Genomic DNA, 19446 nt, shown 5'->3' on the forward strand with positions numbered 1-19446 from the left:
AGGATCAGAAAAATATAAGCCATGCTTTTTATGTTGGTGAATTTTTTGGATTATACTTACAAGAAATGTGTGAGTATTAATTCATAGTATTTAAAAGATGATAGATTTGGATGGCACTTGTCAGTACAACAGTCCAGAGTGGTGGTAGGAACTAGATAGTGGATAAAAGTGAACTTGATAGAGCCAAAAAACTATAATTGATGCTCAACAATTTGTTTGGCTTTGTATGTTAACTCTCTTTTCAGTCACCAGGTTCCAGATGTCATCAGGATGCCGGCCAGGCTTCCCAGACTGAAGACCCCACCAATGTGTCCTGGAGCTCATCTTCCCCAGAGACCCACCCTACTAGGGAAAGAGAGAGGCAGACTGGGAGTATGGACTGACCAGTCAACGCCCATGTTCAGCGGGGAAGCAATTACAGAAGCCAGACCTTCCACCTTCTACAACTCACAATGACCCTGGGTTCATGCTCCCAGAGGGATAGAGGGATAGAGAGAAAGCTATCAGGGGAGGGGGTGGGATATGGAGATTGGGTGGTGTGGAGTTGTACCCCTCCTACCCTATGGTTTTGTTAATTTATCCTTTCTTAAATAAAAAAACAAACAAACAAAAAAACTATAATTGAATCTGATGCAAATTTTCTTCTTCTCTTCTTCCCCCACCCCCTTTTTTTCTTTTTTCTTTTGCCTCTAAGGTTATCACTGGGTCTTGGTGCCAGTATTACAAATCCTCTGCTCCTGGAGGCCATTTTCCCCATTTGTTGCTGTTGTTGTTATTGGACAGGACAGAGAGAAACCGAGAGAGGAGGGGAAGACGGGAAGAGAAAGAGAGACACCTGCAGACCTGCTTTACTGCTTCTGAGGCAAACCCCTCAGGTGCCCTGTAGGTGGGAGCCCTGGGTTTGTGCTGGTCCTTGTGCTTCACCATGTGTGCTTAACACGCTCGCACCGTCTCCCTCACCCCATTTATCTTTTATCTGTATGAAAGTCTCTTGGTTAGTAATGCCCATATTATTCTAAGCAGTGTTATGCTGTTTTGGGAATGAACTACTAATCTCTCTGGCTTCCTCATTTTTTAAAATTAATTTATTTATTTAAGAAAGGAGACATTAACAAAACAGTAGGATAGGAGGGGTACAACTCCACACAATTCCCACCACTCAGTCTCCATATCCCGTCCCCTCCCCTGATAGCTTTCCCATTCTCTATCCCTCTGGCAATATGGACCCAGGGTCGTTGTGAGTTGCAGAAGGTGGAAGGTCTGGCTTCTGTAATTGCTTCCCTGATGAACATGGGTGTTGACTGGTCGATCCATACTCCCAGTCTGCCTCACTCTTTCCCTAGTAGGATGGGTCTCTGGGGAATCGGAGCTCCAGGACACACTGGTGGGGTCGTCTATCCAGGGAAGTCTGGTCGGCATCCTGCTGGCATCTGGAACCTGGTGGCTGAAAAGAGAGTTAACATACAAAGCCAAACAAATTGTTCAACAGTCATGGACCTAAAGGCTGGAATAGTGCAGATGAAGTGTTGTGGGGGAGGTACTCTGCAGACTTTTGTATACGTCTGCTTTCAGGTATATATTTTTCCCTGGTTTATGGACATGTGTGAACATATGCTCTATCTCAAGGGACCTGGTCTATATCTAGGTTTGGGGACTTTATTGGGGAATGGGACACCTGGAATGGAATCAGAGAATACTATGAAAGGAAAGGTCTCACCCAAGTGATGAAGCTGAAGGGTTGTCATTCCACACCTGAAGTCTTTGGACACAGTCTGAAGTGAAGCATGCTGGGGCTTCCTAATTTTTTATGCTTTTGACCTTACTCTGTTACTATTGTGACTATTATGAACTGCCCACTGGAATTTTAAGCAGCAGTCAGCAATAAAGAGACTAAACTGGGGGCTGGGTAGTGGTACACCTGGTTGAGCACACATGTTACACTGCATAATGACCTGAGTTTGAGCCCCCGGTCCACCTGCTGGGGGAAAACTTTGTGAGTGGTGAAGCAGGTCTGCAGGTTTCTCCCTGTCTCTCTTCCTCTTTATCTCCTCCTTCCCTTTAAATTTTCTGGCTTTCTCTATCCAATAAATAAAGATAATTAAAAAGAGAGCGAGAAAGATTTATCTTGCTCCCTTTTAAGGAAGAAGGAAAGAATAAACTGGGTACTTGTCATTTTCCCTTGCTTTTTATAGATAAACTTCATGCTTCAAAGGGGAAACTTTCAGAAAATACTTGGTAAATTGAATATTTTTTTCCTGCCAGGCTTTACAGGACTTTGTGCCTATATTATTTTTACCTTTCCTGGGGTGTGTGTGTGTGTGTGTGTGTGTGTGTGTGTGTGCGCGCGTGCGCGCACACATTCTTAACTTATCCTCCCTCCAGTAGCAGGTTTAGTGGGTGCAGGCTGTTTCCTGGGTACTTACACATAGAGGACAAAATATGCACACTACTGGGTGAGCTATTTCCTGGCTCCCTATAACTTGCTCAGGTCTGAGCGTAGGGCCTTATGCATGCATGGCATGTGCCCTGCCCTTGAGCTACATCCATGGTTCAGCCATTTTATTTTATTTTATTTTATTTTATTTTTTGATTCCAGGGTTATTGCCGGGGCTTGTTGCCTACACTACGAATCCACTGCTCCTAGAGGCCATTTTTCCCATTTTTGTTGCCCTTGTTGTTACTGTTACTGCTGTTGTTGTTGTTGTTGGACAGGACAGAGAAATCAAGAGAGGAGGGGAAAACAGAGGCGGGAGAGAAAGACAGACACCTGCAGACCTGCTTCACTGCTTGTGAAGCGACTCCCCTGCAGGTGGGGAGCAGGGGGTTGGAACCTGGATCCTTAAGCCTGTCCTTGTGCTTCGCACCTTGTGTGCTTAACCCTCTGCGCTACCACCTGGCCCCCAGCCTTCATCTTTTATTCATTTTTGAAAATCAGTAAAAGACAAGCAGACCCATAAACACCCTCAAGCACGACTTCAGTATGCATGGAGCTCCAGTAGACCTGTCTTTCTTTGTTCTTTTATCATATGGTATCAGCATTGAACCCAGGGCCTTATCTATCTATCTAACCAACCTGTTAGAATACTGTGCCCCAGTATGGTTCCGTAGCCCCCATGCCCACTTGGTCAATTCCAAATTATATTCCTCCATGAGGATAATTTCTGGAACCATCCGTTCCACCCCGGTTCCATGGCTGCCAGTTCTTAGCAACATCGCCCCGCCAGATATTCGTAGGGATGCGGCATCATCTAAGTTCATTTTCCACGTCTACGCTCGACCGGACCTGCCAATATCCGCAGTTATCTTCGCCCATCCTGTCCAACACTTGACGTCTCGTCACCCAATCTGGTCCCCTACGCCTACACTGAACTTCTCTGTTCCAGACTCTTGGAAACAGAGTTGGCAGTCAGCTGAGGTAAAGAACAAACACCTCATCACAGACCCCTGCAAGCGTCAACCTGGCTTTGACCTAGCACGCTATGATTGGGCCCTCCTCAATCGGTATGGAACAGGTCATGGCCAGTGCGCCGCTATGTTCCATCGCTGGGGAGCCAGAGACGACCCGAACTGCCCCTGCGGCTACAGACAGACTATGACCCACATAGTCAACGACTGCCACCTCTCCAGATTCAAAGGAGGTCTCGAAACTTTACATCAGGCTCAACCTGATGCTGTTGACTGGCTACGGAAGAAGGGCAAACACTAGAAGAAGAAGAACCAACCTGTTAGATTTTGAAGTTAGTTTATGAGGTGAAAAATCATGAGCCCCCAGCTCCCCACCTGCGGGGGGTAGCTTCACAATCGGTGAAGCAGGTCTGCAGGTATATCTATCTTTCTCTCCCCCTCTCTGTCTTGTCTTGATTTCCTCTGTCCTGCCCAACAACAACAGCAATAACAATAACAACAACAATAAGCAACAGGGGCAACAAAAGGGAGAAATAGACTCCAGGTGCAGTGGATTTGTAGTGTAGCCACTGAGCCCCAGCAATAACCCTAGAGGCAAAAAAAAAAAGAATTTATGTATTTATTTATTTTGGACAGAGACAGTAAAATTGGGAAGGGAGGGGGAGATAGAGAAAGGATACCTGCACTACTGTTTCACCACTTGTGAAGCTTCCCCTTACATATGATGACTGAGCGCTAGGACCTTGGTCCTTGTGCTTTATAATGTGTGCCACTGCTTGCCTCCCTAGTATCCCCAATAATTTTCTTTATTTAAATTCTACATATATATTGGGCAGAGACAGCCAGAAATAAAGATGTAAGGGGATGATAGACACCTGCAGCAACAATAATAGTGCCTAAATGTGCTCATATGTTGTATTTATTTACTTTTCTCAATAGTCCTATAGTCCATGCGGTAGGATTAAAAATGATGCAGGTTAAAATTCATAATGCAGACAGTGCACTGCACAGAAATATGTACAAAGTGGTTTAATTGATTGTAACAAAATAAAGAGCTAAAGCAGTATATCCTCAGGTACTTATACTAACCTATGACCTTTGATTATTTTTTGTAATTGTTATTTTTAATCCTGTCATTCTTTTTTTTTTTTTTTTTTACCAGAGCACAGATAAGCTGTGGTTTATGGTGGTGTGGGGGATTGAACCTAGGACTTGGAAGCCTCAGGCATGAGAGTCTCTTTGCATAACCATTTATGCTATCTACCCCTACCCCGAATGTTTTTTTTTTTTTTTAATGTTATTTGTTGCTGAAGACTTTCTTCAGGATTCCTGTAAACAGTAAATTTCCTCAACACTTTTAAATTTGAATTGTATTAGTAACAATTCAAACCTACAAGTTAATTTTTATATAAACATAGGGTTTAATTCTGGATTACAGAAATGGAAAAGTTGTGCTGTAGTTGTTGCATGGAATGTTAAGCTTATGCATGTAAAATTTGAAGCCTGACAAAGCAAATTGACAGTCTTTTTAATGTTAATTCTGTTAACATGAAGCTAGCTTTATAATAACAATGAGATAAAATGAAGACCTTGCTATATTTTCATGGCATTGTAAAATGTTCTCTCTTTTCCAGTAAGAATTTAGTTTTTCTTTCATTAAAAAAAGGAAAGAAAGAAAAAGAAAATAATTTCTTTAAGGTCTTATGAGGTCTACACTTGCTTTATTCCAATCTTTTTCAAAAATTGAGAAAAAAAAATTTTAAAACAATCTTCTGCTAATCTGATCTATGCACGGCTAAAATTTATGCTGAATTTTACATAGTTTTACTTTTAAAACCTTGTTAATTTGTTTTTCTTTCTTTGACATTTTTTAAAAATTGTGTCTGCTGCCCCTGATCCTACACTCCCCCCCCACACACAATGTGTGTGTGTGTGTGTGTATGTGTGTGTGTGTGTGTGTGTATGATTATAATTTTTTTTTTTTAATTTGTCATCCCTGGATCTTTACCAGACTGACTTTTTCAGATAGAGACAGGAGGAGGAAGAGGAAGAGGGAGAGAAAGAATGATACCACAGCACTGGAGTTTCCCCCCTGTGGTGGGACTGGGCTTTAACCTTGGTTGTGCCAACAACAAAGCAACTTGCACTATCCAAGTGAGCTGTCCTGGCAATCTTTCTACTTTTTTTTTTGCGCCTTCAGGGTTATTGCTGGGGCTCCATGCCAACACTATGAATCTACTGCTCCTGGAGGCCATTTTTCCCCTTTTGTTGCCCTTGTTTATTGTTGTTGTTATTACTATTGTTGTTACTACTGTCGTTGTTGTTGGATAGGACAGAGAGAAATCAAGAGAGGAAGGGAAGATGGGGGGGGTGTGGAGGGGAAGAAGGATAGACACCTGCAGACCTCCTTCACCACCTGTGAAGCAACCCCCCCTTACAGGTAGGGAGCCGGGGACTTGAACTGGGATCTTTACTCCGGTCCTTGCACTTAGCGTCATGTGCTCTTAACCTGCTGTGCTATCGCTCAGCCCCCTCTACATTTTCTAACATTTTTAACCACTTTATAATATATAATTTATTTTTGTAAGTTGATTGTATATTCCCAGAGCTTAAGACAATACATGGCATATTGGAGGCTCAGTAAATATTTTTTGAATGAGTAGTAGGTTCTAAGTATGTTGGATGATTGGATATTTTATTCTGTTGACATTAGTGAAACTTATTCTGAATGTTTACAGATGATTAGGGTTCCACAGTTTTTGTAGTGTTCCTGTTTTGCTGTAGTTCTAGTAAAAGAATGAAATATAGACAAGTTGTTTCTTCCCTAATTTTTCAATAATTCCAGAACAATTGTTTTTTAATAAATTTATTTCCTTATCAGTTACTGTTAGATGAATAAAAGACTAAAGGTCAGTAGGGGAGAAATCTTTTAGCATACTGTGAAATTCTTTTTGACTTTTTGGTCCTTTTGAGGTGTTTGGACTAAAAGTTTAAGTATATATTTGCTCCCTGAAATTGAGATACATCCCAGCAACTTATTTTCATTCCAGGTGTATGGCTTGGAAATAAGATATTGTGAGGAAATGAGTTGCATGAAATTAAGAAATTTGATTTTTTTTTTTAGTCAAAACTGTTCAGTGTTAACACAGCTGCTTTCTGTGAAGTCTTATATACTTAAGTTGTAATGAGACTCTATTAGACAGTGTTAGGTGTCCCAAGACCCCCACATTTATTCATCCAACACTTAAGGCCAATTATATGCTAGACATTCTGCTAGACTCTTGTGGAAGATACAAAAGTCACAGGACAGATTTAGTAGTAAATATATATAAGAAAAAATAAAGGGAGTCGGGTGGTACCATAGTGAGTTAAGCGCACGTGACTCGAGGCACAAAGACCAGCTTAAGGATCCCTGTTCCAGCTCCCTGCTCCCCACTTGCAGGGGTCGCTTCACAGGTGGTGAAGCAGGTCTGCAGGTGTCTGTCTTTCTCTTCCCCTCTCAGTCTTCCCATCCTCTCTCCGTTTCTCTCTGTCTTAACAACGACAACATCAATAACAACAACAATAATAAAACAATAAGGGCAACAAAAAGGAAAATAAATATAATATATATTTATATATATAACATATAAGAAAAAAGATAATTGCAGTGGATAGATAGGCTCGTTGATTCACTGTTGATCTTTTGATATATGTGTGATATTTAACACAGGGTTCCAGTGTTTATTATAAGATCACATAAAGGCTCCACCATGTAATGGTTTTGTGGTTGAGTTTTTCATAGTTATGAGACTACTTCAGTTTTATATGTAAGAGAACTGAGGTTAAGAGGGGCAGTTTACATCATGGTTTGGAAGATTAAATGTGATAATGCATAAAATATGTTTAACCCATATCTACATTTCTAGGTGCATTCTTGTACTTTACATATATGTTACCTTTTACTAAAATTACCATAAAAACCGTAACTTCTTAAAATCTACTATATCAGAGCTATCTTTATAAATCACAGTTTGAAATATCAGGTAATAGCTTATCTTCAATGAATATAACTGTATTGGAAATTGGCTGTATTTTTGTCCCATTAAGATAGAGTTGGAGGTTGAGAATTGAAAATTTCTGATCTGTGGTTCTAGATTTTAGAGAGATCAGAACTTGTATTCTTAACAGTAATTTGTATGGACGGACATCCATTACTCTGCTTTCTTACTAAGATAATATATTTAAAAAATATCATTGTCAGTTTGATTACTGATAAATTTTGTAGCAATATTTTTTTTCTTTTTTTTTTTCTTTCCTCCAAGGTTATTGCTGGGGCTTGGTGCTAACACTATGAATCCACTGCTCCTGGCGGCCATTTTTTCCCGTTTTATTGGATAATACAGAGAAAAAGAGTGGGCCATAGAGAGGGAGAAAGACATCTGCAGACCTTTTTCTCTGCTCATGAAGCGTCTCCCCTGCAGGTGTGTATGTTTGGGGGTGATGGGGTCTCCAACCCGGATTCTTTTGCTTAGTACTATGTGCTAACCGGTTGTACCACCTCTCAGCTCCCTAGGAAGGTAATTTTTTTCTACACACATATTGACCCTTTTTGTAGTGTTTTGTTTTGGTCATTTCCATTTTGGAACTGGTATTTTTATTTTTTTTCTTAGTGATGTGAAAAGCTCTGTACATATGAATATTGTGACTCCTTTGTTTCCACCCAGATTGTCAGCTTCTGTTACTTTACTTACAGATTTAAAATATGTATGACAGCATATCTGTCGATCTTCTATTTTTGTGGCTCATGCTTAGATGTTTCTCTAACTTTTTGGTCTCAGAACCCTTTTGTAATTTTAAGCTATTGTTGATCCCAAAGTCTCTTGTTTATGTGTGTTATTATATATAGATATATACCACGTTAGAGTTGAAAAATTTATTAAGAAACAAGTCCTTTATGTGCTAATGTTATAGTTTAAATGAAAAATTGTATTTTCCAAAGTGAAAAATGATTGGAAAGTTTTGCAGTTTTGCATCTTCTTATACGATAGTTGGGAAATAAAAAAAGCTGGAGTCTCATATTTGCCTCTGAATTTAAAACACTTAAGATATCTTATCACATGAAATGTTTCCTCTGGAAAACCCTTCTGTGTACTTAAGACAATGAAAGTGAAGAAGCAAATGCCATCTTATTATTGTTGTGAAAATAGTGTTGGCCATCATAAGCCCTTTAAAGGGTTAGATTTGAATATAGATTGAGAATTATATTTTCTTGTATTTTTATAACTGATTTTAAATCTGGATTGAATATGACTATCTTTTTCAGATTTCTTTTTTAAGATTCATTATATTGCATTTTAGAGAGATTTTTTTCACATGAAACAGAGGGAAGGGAGGTGTGAGGGAGAGAGAGAGAGAGAGGCCAGAGAGAAGCCAGAGAGAGAAGCTAGAGCAACACTGTGGTACAATGTGTTCCCTGCAATCAAACTGGGAACCTCAGATTTGAAAGTCTGATTCTCTATTTGTAGAACTGTTTCTCCAACCACAAGTATACTTTTTTTTAATCACCCCAGGTCTTAAGCCAACATTTTCTGCTGAAAGGTCTATTTTCATATAAATCACATAAAATTCATATAAAATTCACTGGCTAGGTTGAAATTGTAAATCTGTCTCTGTTTACTTAGTCTATTGGGTCAGTTTTGTTTATCAAAATAGTGTTAGCTGCTGGGAAGGTTGACTCAGGTGGTAGAACACAGGACTTCTATGAAAGAAACTGTAGACTTAGTTGCTAGTACCACATATTACCAGAGTGGAGTACTTCTGATTTTTATCTCTCACAAAATCTATTAATATTTTAAAAATAGTTTTAGCACATTTTGCTGTATGTATAACTTCTTGTCACTCTATACTGTATGCCTGGCAAACACTACAAATCCACTGCTCCCAGCAGCCTCCACCCCCCCCTTTTTTTTTGGGTAGGACAGTAGTGCTATCCTTTTTTCCCCCTTTTAATTTCACAGAAGGGGACTGGGTGCTGGCACACCTGGTTGAGTGCACACATTACAATGTGCAAGGTTCAAGTTTCCAGTTTCTATCTGTATGGGCAAGCTTTATGAGCAGCATTGCTGCAGGTATTCTCTCACTTCTCTCTCAATTTCTCTTCGTCTCTATTAAAAATAAATTAATTAAAATAAATTAATTTTGGTGCTCTCTTCGGCAGCACATATACTGAAATTGGAATGATACAGAGAAGATTAGCATCCCCTGCACAAGAATGACACGCAAATTCATTGAATGTTCCATATTTTTCTTTGAAAAAAAATTTGGGGAACTGGGCAGTAGCCACTTGGTTGAGCATGCACATTACCACACACCCTAGGTTTGAGCCTCTGCTCTCCACTTGCAGGAGGGACACTTTATGAGAGGTGAAGGATTGCTGTAGGTGCCTATGTCTCTCTAGCTCCTCCTCCCTCTCAATTTCTCTCTGTTCTACGGAAAGAAAATAGAAAGGTTTGTGTGTGGGGGAGAGGGGAGGCTGCTGAGAGTGGTGGATTTGTAGTGTTTGCCAGACACCAGGATATCACTCTGGTAACAGTGAAAAAAAAATTAATTTCACATAGAGACAGAGAGGGAGTAAGGAGAGACACCAAAGTAGTACTCTACTGTTTGTGAAACTTCCCCTGTCCTTTGTGTCTCATGTGGTGCCAGGATAATAGTTGTTTTCTTGAGTGAGCTATCTTGTCTTCTGCCCTGGTTGAGTGTATATGTTTGTCTGTTTCTCACTTGACTTTATTGTTTATATCATATGAGTTTCATATGAGAGTGAGCTAGTAGCCCCTAGTAGTCTTAGAACCACTTTACTACATGCAGTGAGTATCAGTGCTTTAACTGAAAGCCCATGCAAGTCCTGTGTTACATCAGCTGAGCTATTTCTCTGGCTGCAGTCTGATGTATCCCTAATTTGGTGTATTCTTTGAAGTTTCTGAGGCATTCTCCAGCCTTAACATCTAGTTGTACAGCATGATGTCCTAAAAAGAGGACAAGCTTTCATTTATTTTATAGTGGTGTTTTGCTCCAGAAAATATTGTTTCCTCGTCAGTTATGTAAGTGTTGCATAGACATTGTAGGAAATTTAAAGTTTCCTACTTATAAGCATAAACTAGAAAAGAGTACTTTGAATATTTATAGCACTACAGATAAGCTGTTATTGCTTTACAGTGATGTAGGCCATTTCTGTATTAAAATGTTAGCAACTTGAACTGTACATACATTTCTTTTTTTTTTTTTTTTTTTCCTCCTCCAGGGTTATTGCTGTGCTCGGTGCCTGCACCATGAATCCACTGCTCCTGGAGGCCATTTCCCCCCCCCTTTTGTTGCCCTTGTTGTAGCTTCGTTGTGGTTATTATTATTGCCCTTGTTGACGCAATTAGTTGTTGGATAGGACAGAGAGAAATGGAGAGAGAAGGGGAAGACAGAGAAGGGGAGAGAAAGATAGACACCTGCAGACCTGCTTCACCACCTGTGAAGAGACTCCCCTGCAGGTGGGGAGCCGGGGACTCGAACCGGGAACCTTATGCCGGTCCCTGCACTTTGTGCCACATGCGCTTAACGCACTGTGCCACCGCCCGACCCCCTGTACATACATTTCTACTTAACTGTTGATAAATTGTTTATCGGGGGCCAGGTGGTAGCACAGTGGTTTAAGCGCCCATGGCACAAAGCGCAAGGACTGGCGTAAGGATCCCTGTTCAAGCCCCCCAGCTCCCCATTTGTAGGGGAGTTGCTTCACAGGCAGTGAAGCAGCTCTCCAGATGTCTGTCTTTCACCCCCTAGTCTCCCCCCCTCCATTTTTCTTTCTATACAACAACGAGAGTAATAACAATAACAATAACGATAAACAACAAGAACAACAAAAGGGAAAAAATAGCATCCAGGAACAGTGGATGCTGAGCCCCAGCAATAACCCTGGAGGCAAAAAAAAAAATTGTTTATCTTGGTGTATTGCACTAAAGTAAAAGACTCTGGGGTGGGGTGGGTTGGGGGTAGGATTCAGGTCCTGGTGCATATTGGCAGAGGACCCAGGGGGTTGTATTGTAATGTGGAAAACTGGGAAATGTTACAAACTATTGTACTTACTGTCGAGTTAAATCCCCCATTTAAAAAAAAGATTAAAAAATAAATAGTTTAGCTTTTTGGTATTATTCCCCTACTAGACTTACCTTGACTAGTCTCTGTGTTCCTAGGTGCTTTGGATAAAAACAAGACATGGTTCTCCCCGTCAACTAAGTTTGCAGATTAATGAAGAAAAATACATGTTTTGTGATAAGAATTATCATAGCAACAAACAAATAGGAATATCATTTGAAAGTCTACACAAGTTATTGGTATAAATGATAGGGAAATGAAGAGAATGACATGAATTTGTAAGGATTAAGGTTGTAGAAGCTTCTTTTTTTAAAAAAATTTTTTATTTAAGAAAGGATTAATGAACAAAAACATAAGGTAGGAGGGGTACAACTTCACACAATTCCCACCACCCAATCTCCATAACCCACCCCCTCCCATGATAGCTTTCCCATTCTCTAGCCCTCTGGGAGCATGGACCCAGGGTTGTTGAGGGTTGCAGAAGGTAGAAGGTCTGGCTTCTGTAATTGCTTCCCCTCTGAACATGGGCGTTGACTGGTTGGTCCATACTCCCAGTCTGCCTCTCTCTTTCCCTAGTAAGGTGTGTCTCTGGGGAAGCTGAGCTCCAGGACACATTGGTGGGGTCTTCAATCCAGGGAAGCCTAGCCAGCATCCTGGTGGCATCTGGAACCTGGTGACTGAAAAGAGAGTTAACATACAAAGCCAAACAATTTGTTGAGCAATCATGGATCCCAAGCTTGGAATAGTGGAGAGGAAGTGTTAGGGAGGTACTCACTGCAAACTCTAGTGTACTACTGCTTTCAGGTATATATTTTGCAGTAGTTTATGGATACGTGTGCACATAAGCTCTCTCTCACAAAACCTGGTGTATATCTAGGTTATGGGACTTTGTTAGAAAGTGAACCACCTGAGATGAAATTAGAGTATACTATAAAAGGAAAGGTCTCACCTGAGTAATGAAGCTGAAGGGTTGTCATTCCACACGTGAAGTCTCTGGACACAGTCTGAGGTGAAGCATGTTGAGGTGGCAATCGTTGCGTTGGTTAGGTTGTGATCGGCGGATGCAATATTATTTGGTTTGGATTGGGAGATGCATATGGGAAAATGGGCCCTATCCAAGGGTTCCAGGACTGGGGGAAGCAGGGGCTCTATAGTGGAGATGTGAAGTTCCTGCTGTCTTAGGGTTCAAAAAGACAATCGATAGTTAATGTTATCATCACATTATTTGTTAATTGGGTTAACTTTGAAAAGTCCTTTTGTTATGGTTTGCTGTACAGTATCCAGTATCTTGTATATAGCTGTGCTATTGGATGCTTCTAATCTACTTGGTCTAGGCTTTTGAGAGAGTCCGCATATCAAATACACAGCCTATATATTAAAAAGATTCAGTTTGTGTTTTGAGAAACTTTGAGACATACAATTGATTTTCCCCCTCTCATATTAATTAACTAGTGATTTGTATGTCTACATTTTGCTAGGAGTGTACATAAACACCATTCCCACCACCAAAGGACTGTGACCCATCCGAAGCTTCCTTTTTTATTTGATGATTTTATTCAGCCACCTGGGCCTATTGAAGGAACGGCACTCAAATAACTACAAATTGGGATTTTTTTTCATATCACCAGTTGTAGAGTTATGCTTTAAATGAGTTTGATGATTTAAGCACTAGATTGTAAGGATGATTGGGGCGGGAGGTTACTTTCTTAATGCTAAGTCTGTGATATATGTGGTGTTCTGCTGTTTTTCATGAAGAATGTAGAGAGCTCTATAGTTGGTGTTTTAGAAACTTAAGTCTAACTCATTTAAGTCTGAACTTAAATGACCTACTGTCAAAATTTTTACTTTCTTTAGCTTAAAGATGATAATTACCTCATAGGACTTCCTTTGTGAAGGTTAAATGATGTAATGGACTAAGATAGTTTGGCAAGGAAGAAGAGTCAATAAATGTCAGGTTTTTGTAATTTTCAGTATGTCTTTAGGATTTTGATTTGCATTGTTTCTGGAAGTCTTGATTAGAAGGATGTTGCTTTGTAAAAGAAATAGATATGTATGAACTCACATAGTTATGTGTGTATAATAATTACTGAGAACTTGCACCACATATAAACAATAAAAATTTTTTCCTGAGTTAGTCTGATTTGTTGTGATAGCTGTTTAGAGTAGTTGTTGTTTAGAGGCATTTGAAAACACTATTTCTTGAGGTGCTTCTGTGACCCCCTTTATTTTGGGGTTGTACACTGAATTTTTTTTTTTTTTGGTGATTCATTTCTTTATTTTTTTATTTCTTTATTAGGGAATTAATGTTTTACATTCAACAGTAAATACAATAGTTTGTATATGCATAACATTCCCCAGTTTCCCATATAACAATACAACCCCCACTAGGTCCTCTATCATCCTTCATGGACCTGTATTCTCCCCACCCACCCACCCCAGAGTCTTTTACTTTGGTGTGATATGCCAATTCCATTTCAGGTTCTACTTGTGTTTTCGTTTCTGATCTTGTTTTTCAACTTCTGTCTGAGAGTGAGATCATCCCATATTCATCCTTCTGTTTCTGACTTATTTCACTTAACATGAATTTTTCAAGGTCCATCCAAGATCGGCTGAAAACGGTGAAGTCACCATTTTTTACAGCTGAGTAGTATTCCATTGTGTATATAGACCACAACTTGCTCAGCCACTCATCTGTTGTTGGACACCTGGGTTGCTTCTAGGTTTTGGCTATTACAAATTGTGCTGCCAAGAACCTATGTGTACACAGATCTTTTTGGATGGATGTGTTGGGTTCCTTAGGATATATCCCCTGGAGAGGAATTGCAGGGTCATAGGGTAGGTCCATTTCTAGCCTTCTGAGAGTTCTTCAGACTGTTCTCCACAGACGCTGGGCCAATTTACATTCCCACCAGCAGTGTAGGAGGGTTCCTTTGACCCCACACCCTCTCCAGCATTTGCTGCTGTTACATTTTCTGATGTGATTTTTTTTTTAAAAAAAACCATTGTGCTACTCAGCTCTGGTTTATGCTGGTATGGGGGATTGCACCTGGAACCTTAGAGCCTGAAGCTTGAAAGTCTTATTTGCATAACCACTGAGCAATCTTCTATACCCACCCTGGACACTGAATTTAAGAATGAATAAAGGGTTATAAGATGGCCTAGAATTTTGGCATGATATATTTTACTTGTGGAGAGGGGTGGGGGGGATAGTGAGTGTGTGAGTGTGAGTGTGAGTGTGTGTGTGTGTGTGTGTGTGTGTGTGTGTAGGAGGGTAGAGGTTGTCAACTGGCTGTTTTAGGACAGGAAATTTGTGTAACCTGGTGAGACTCATGAATATTGCAGGGTTAGTATCAAAACTACCAGGTAACCTGTAATTTAATGCAGGGCAGTATTTAGAGGGCAGGAAGTTTAGGTTTGTGTCAAGCTCTGAGAAAGCCTGTATTCACTGTTTATGTTGTTTTTTAAAAAAAGATGTAGTGAAATTATCTATGCTCTTTGAGAACCATCAATTTAGTCATTTTTCCCCTATCAAATGGTATTAATATTTTTGAGTCCTATTGAAAATCAGTATCTATTTGGTATAATAATGTGTTGTGAATGGGTAATCTAGCTTGGTAGCTTTTGTGAATGTATGAGTAAGATAGTCCTTGCCATTGAATATCTCTAAACACCCACAGAACCCCTTTATAACCTAGAGGAGTATTTAGTATGGTTATAAATAGTAAACTAAATTGTTCAGTGTTTCTCTGGATGTGTTAATGGTGTTTAAAGCTAATGCTTCTAAACCCATACAGTGATTTTTTTTTTTAAGTTGTTTTAAGTGCCACAAGAACAGATTTTACTTTTATTCATGATTGGTTTAGTAAAAATATCACAATAATTTAGGAACTATCTAAGAAATTATTAAAGGTTTCATTGCCTCTAAAGTACTTCCTATTTTCAGGTCTATCTATATCTGTAGTCATATCCACTTATTCATGAATTTCTTGATTCTTCCCTTCCATACAAAATTATCCTTTTAGCAGTAGAGTATGTTTGCATAGGCAGTGATATGCCATTAAAGCTGTGCCAGGTTTTCATTGAAAGAAACAGAAGAGATGTCCCTGTCATCTGCTGGGATTTCATATTAGATGCCTGTCAATTGAGAAACAGTTTTGTACTATTTGCGGGAACTGTTAATGTTTAGTATTTTGTTTCATGGAAGAATGCTTTGACTGCTTTATATTTATAAAGTTAGTATTGTAGTGCTGGTCAGCTTGGTTTTGAGCCTTTCCTGGGCTCTTCATTCAGTGATTTGACCTACATGTAGTGGGGAAGTGTAGATACACAAGGGTGATTAATTGTCTGACAGATAATTTGAGGGCGTGTGGAGCTAATGGCAGGTTATCAAGGTATGTTTTCCTTCATCTCTGCAATAATAGTGGAGTTCCAGTGTACATGAAGTACTTTATAGAAATGGACTTGGATCTCAGACAATGTTCTCAAAAGCTCAGCATTCAGGTGGCAAGCACACTGAGAAGTGAACTGACCAGAAGTAAAAGGCCATCCCATATAGTTCTGTGCATTAAAGCCACAGTCAAAAAGAGACCCATAAGACACCGAATTCCAATGGGGTGAACTGGGGGCAGTCTGAACCAAAATCTTGGCACTTCAAACCTACTACAATTTTGTGATTGCAACTTTTTTTTTTTCTTCCAGAGCACTGAGCAGCTCTGGTTTATAGTGGTGCAGAGGATTGAACCTGGCACTTTGGAGCCTCAGGCATGAGAGTTGCTTTGCATAGCCATTATGCTACCTACTCCCATGACTACAACTTTATAACAATAGGAAACAAAACCTATGAACTGTGTGGGAATTTCATTGGCTGTATTTCAGACCACTGTGGCTATACTGGAATTTCATTTCCATAGTAATAGACCTGGGGTTAGAGCCAAAGAGAAGCCCTCTATTACTGTTTTTACTTTTTCATTTTTTATTAGTGATTAATAGTGGGCTACAAGATTATGAGATACTATATACATGCATGTATATATGTACATAATTTAGTACATATAGGTGTAGTTTCATGCAGCACCCACCTCCAAAGTTCTGTCTCCATCCTCCTACTTCCCAGAGACAACCACCAGTTATCCTAAAGTCTTAGAAACATTTCGCCTCTCCTCTCCTCTCCTCTCCTCTCCTCTCCTCTCCTCTCCTCTCCTCTCCTCTCCTCTCCTCTCCTCTCCTCTCCTCTCCTCTCCTCTCCTCTCCTCTCCTCTCCTCTCCTCTCCTCTCCTCTCCTCTCCTCTCCTCTCCTCTCCTCTCCTCTCCCCTCCCCCTCCCCTCCCCTCCCCTCCCCTCCCCTCCCCTCCCCTCCCCTCCCCTCCCCTCCCCTCCCTTCCCTTCCCCTCCCCTCTCCTGTTTCCTTACCCTCTCCCCATTCCTTACCTCCCCTCCCCTCCTCTCCCCTCCTCTCCCCTCCTCTCCCCTCCTCTCCCCTCCCCTCCCCTCCCCTCCCCTCCCCTCCTCCCCTCCCCTCCCCTCTCATTTTCTCTTTCCTTTTCCTTATCCTTTTTCTTTTCTGTCTTTTTTTCTTTTTCTTCTTAAGTTCATGTATATCAGTTCTCTAGAACTTCCAGAGTCTGTTATTTCACCAGTCTGCAGTGTACTTGGAACCACCTATTTCTGGTTTTGGTCCAGACTCATTGCTGTAGCTTCAGCTAGACACTTTTGATTATAACTCCCTGGTGACTGCCCAAGCTCTGCCAACACAGACTCCTGATGGTAGGCCTCACAGAGAATCAAATATAATGGGGAGATAGAGAAAATCTTCTTCACTAGTGGACCAAGGAAACAATCTGGAGACAGCCTTGAATTCAACAGAGCTCCATAAATTTCCTAAAGAAGGTTTCTGTGATTCTAAGGATGTTACAGAAATAAAAAGTTTACTGGAAGAAAACTTTAACAAGAGAAGTTTGAAAGAAGTCATAATAGAAATCAGAAAAAAGAGAATACAATATAGAGAAATATTTGCAGAAATACAAGACGTCGAAGATTGATATGGTAAATAGGAATGGACATGAATAGGGAAAAGAGAGCCATCCAAAAAAAAAAACAGCAATGAGAAAAAAAGGACTAAAACAAAGATAATACATACAAGTACACTGTGGGGTGACAACAACTCTAGAAACATCATAGAAGTGTCAGAAGAGGGGGAAAAGGGACTGAATTTTTTTTTTTTTCCCCTCTCCAGATAATGACAGAGACACAGAAAGGGAAGACACTGTGGCACCAAAAGCTTCCTCTAGTATGATGGAGACTGGGCTCAAACTTGGGTTGCATGCATGAACAGACAGACACTAACCAAGTGAGCTACTGAATATTTTACTGGCTCAGATTCCCCCAATAACCTAGGCTGCATTGCTCTGGGCCATATTTTTCAGATAAATGGGAAAGATCAGTTTCTCTGTGTCCTATCAAATAAAATGGAGTGGAGGTTGGGGGGGGGGGGAGAGGAGTGGAGCAGAAGAATATATGGCTACTAGGAGTGATGGATTTGTAGTCCAGGCACTGGACCTCTGTGATAACCCTGGTGGCGAAGGAAAGAAGGAAGGATGGAAGGAAAGAAGGGAAAGAGATTAAAGGCAACTATAAAAAAAGGGAAGGGTCCCATATTATCAACTGATTTCTTAATAGAACCTCTAAATGCTAGAAAGGACAGGTAAGACAAATAAAAAATTTTGAAGTAAAAGACATCCACCTAAGAATATTCATCTAGGTTATAAAGTTTGAAGGAACATTGTGCAGAACTGAGGATTGGGGGAGTGGGTTGCAAAGGTGGAGGGGGTCCAATTGAATTTGATGTTAACACATTTTGAAGATGTTTGAAATTATACTTCTAAAAAACATTCATAGTTTTGTAAACCAAGGTTACTTCAAAAACAAATAGCTGTTATAAAAAAAAAAGAATAAGTTACTGTTATTGTGCAATGCTTCTGAAAGCTAAAAACCACAATAATAATATTAGGAATATTAGGACCTTTTAGAGACTTCCCTTTACAAGATGAAAACTAAAAAGCAAACAAATAAAAAACACAAAGCACTCTAGTTAAAGTAGCCATAAAGATACAGTACAAATACAGTAAATTTTGTCATGTGCTAATTGTCTTCCAAAGACAGGTTATTTATTGGTGGTGTTAATCTGTATTAGATTCCTAATCATGAAGTAATTATAGGAATTTAATTAGATTTCTATTTTAAGTTACAGGTATATATTATAAAAACCCAAAACCTTTCTTAACAAAGTTGAATTTGATGACATAAACCTGACTTTCATGCTAGATTAATATTTTCTGACTATTTCTACCTTATTATGTAAATTAGCTATAGATATATAAGAAACCACTCCAAAATCTGGCTTAAAGTAGCCACCATTTATTATTCATATGTCTCTGGATCAGCTGGGTGCTTCTAGTTTAGACTTACTGACTTATTTTTCTCCTTCTTATATAGTAGACTGGCTAGGGCTATCTTGTTCTTTGTGGTCTTCTGTATCTGGTGGTTGACTATCTATTACTGGGCTAACAGGGTAACAGGACAGGTGTCACTAGATATCCAGCAGTCTGGCCTGGACTTGTTCTATAATGTAGGGGTATTTCCAGGAGACAAGTGTGAAGTAAACAGGGGTTCTTGAATCTTGGACTTAAAGCTGGCAAACTGATTTGGTTAAAGTATGGCATCAGGCCAGTTTAGATTCAAGAAATGGAGAAAAACTAATAAAAAGTCACATTATGAAGGTTGAAAGTTGTAAGCATAGAGAATCCTGAATAAATAAAGGAACTTAAACCTGGGTAATGCATGCACATGGCAAAGCTGCACACTATCCAAGTATTTCACTGACTCCCAAAACACCTTTCCTAGTGATAAAGCACAGTTCTA

The 19446-nt window shown here is 39.9% G+C and overlaps 1 protein-coding gene and 1 non-coding gene across 4 annotated transcripts in view; both read left to right on the plus strand.

Moving 5' to 3' along the window:
- The window catches only part of GSK3B (glycogen synthase kinase 3 beta), a 191098-nt gene that overhangs the window by 19805 nt on the left and 151847 nt on the right, over positions 1-19446 (plus strand). The gene's annotated exons all lie outside the window — the stretch shown is intronic.
- LOC132540549 (U6 spliceosomal RNA) lies at positions 9589-9693 on the plus strand. The gene has a single exon (XR_009551748.1). It is a non-coding gene; the product is annotated as a U6 spliceosomal RNA (small nuclear RNA).

The sequence above is a fragment of the Erinaceus europaeus genome, chromosome 9 (assembly GCF_950295315.1).
Source record: "Erinaceus europaeus chromosome 9, mEriEur2.1, whole genome shotgun sequence".
In the NCBI taxonomy this organism is placed as follows: Eukaryota; Metazoa; Chordata; class Mammalia; order Eulipotyphla; family Erinaceidae; genus Erinaceus; species Erinaceus europaeus.